Genomic DNA, 1,819 nt, shown 5'->3' with positions numbered 1-1,819 from the left:
CCCCCCCCTACTTTTTTGTGTGTGTGTGAGAATCTACTTTTTCAAGTAATGAGTTTTACTTATTAGAACAATTGCTTATTGCTACTATCTTTTAGATAATCATATAGTGTAAAAAATTCATGTATACCTCCTTTTCTGGAAGCACTTTCTCATTTTTTAGATATGTCAAAAATTATTTCAGATGGAAAGAAGGTAATGATGGAATATATTGGAGCAACAGGCAAGCCAATAACATTTGATGATGTTCCAATAGATGAGGGCATTGAATTTCATTTCATTCTCGGCTTTGCCATTGATGCAGACGACTTAGGGAACCCACAGAATGGTATCTTCTCACCATATTGGGCATCAAACCTAACCCCAGACTCAGTTGCATCAATCAAATCCAAATACCCTAATGTTAAAGTCTTGGCTAGCCTTTCGGGTTGGAGTTTAGGTCAAAAAGTCCTTCACTGGTACTGTTGAATCGTCTGACCATATAATCTAAAAGTTTAAACTATTAGAAAGAACGCGATTTTAATTGCCTGATTATATTATGTCTCAACAAGTACAAACCAGCCGACACTCAACAATGGATATCGAATGCATTCACTTCCCTCAAATCTATTGTCAACACTTATCACCTTGATGGCATTGACATTGACTATGAAAGATTCCCAAAGCACAATGAAACTTTTGCTTATTGCATAGGGGAGTTAATAACTCTCTTAAAGAACCAAAGTGTTATTTCTGTAGCAACAATTGCACCATATTATCGCACAATTTTACCATACATAGACTTGTACAAGAACTATGGGAATTATATTGATTATGTGAACCATCAATTTTATACATATAAAGTTAAAACACCAAGAGGTTATTTGAAGGCTTTTATTCAAAGGAGTCAACAGTTTGATAAGGAAAAATTAATTCCTAGTTATGAAGTGAATGGGAGAGGGATTCAAGGGGATGTTTTTTTTGATGCTTTGAGATTATTGGAAAGCAGTGGATTTCATGTAAATGGTGCCATGATATTCTCAGCCGATGCTTCTGCTGAGGATAATTACTACTATGAAAGGAAAATACAAGCATTCTTGCTCAATTCTACTAGTGTATGAACTATGAAGTAGTGGATTACTACTATTTATCGCCTACATGCAAAATAAATATGATAGAAGGTCAGAACGAGAAATAAAGAGAAAGTTTTAGCAAATAAAACGAGCAATATATACTTGATATGTTTCTAATGTTACATTTTTAATTATCAATTAATTGTTAAATTATCGCTTTACATTATTTATGTATATCAAGAGGTCTTCCGGAGTTGTATTTTGTACATGGTTGTACAACGAGTCCTGTAACTCATACAATCAGTTGATGCGATGATCATTTCAAGTTTTCGATTTTTTAATTTAGTTTGTCTAACATTCTTAATAGTTTTATTGTCTTCTATTTCTTCCCTGAAATTGCATAGCTTTGTCCCTCTGTTGCGCTATAGGGGACCATTTTAAGCACAAATAATAAATTCGCAATGAAAGAGATAATTTTATGCAAAATCTACTTAAATTTAATACTTGTGTTAACCCTATTTAGCTCATGTTAGAGGCACAAGAAATGCTACTTCTTGTCTTTGATCTGTTACAAACAGTAATAAAAGCAACTGCGGCATTTCAAAGAAAATAGAAAGGGTAATAGATTAGTTAATACTCAATGGATCTAATACTATTAAAATTCAAATATGTACATATACATATACATATACATACATATATACATATACATATACATACATATATACATATATATATATATATATATATATATATATATATATATATAT

At 31.7% G+C, this 1,819-nt stretch overlaps 1 pseudogene; it reads left to right on the top strand.

The window, feature by feature from the left end:
• Positions 1 to 195: 195 nt before the first annotated feature.
• On the top strand, positions 196 to 1,097 carry LOC109214194 (annotated as a pseudogene).
• Positions 1,098 to 1,819: the final 722 nt, after the last annotated feature.

This window comes from Nicotiana attenuata, unplaced genomic scaffold (genome assembly GCF_001879085.1).
Source record: "Nicotiana attenuata strain UT unplaced genomic scaffold, NIATTr2, whole genome shotgun sequence".
Taxonomy (NCBI): domain Eukaryota; kingdom Viridiplantae; phylum Streptophyta; class Magnoliopsida; order Solanales; family Solanaceae; genus Nicotiana; species Nicotiana attenuata.
Note: the sequence above shows the minus strand (reverse complement) of the source record. Positions and strands in the feature narration are given on the sequence as shown.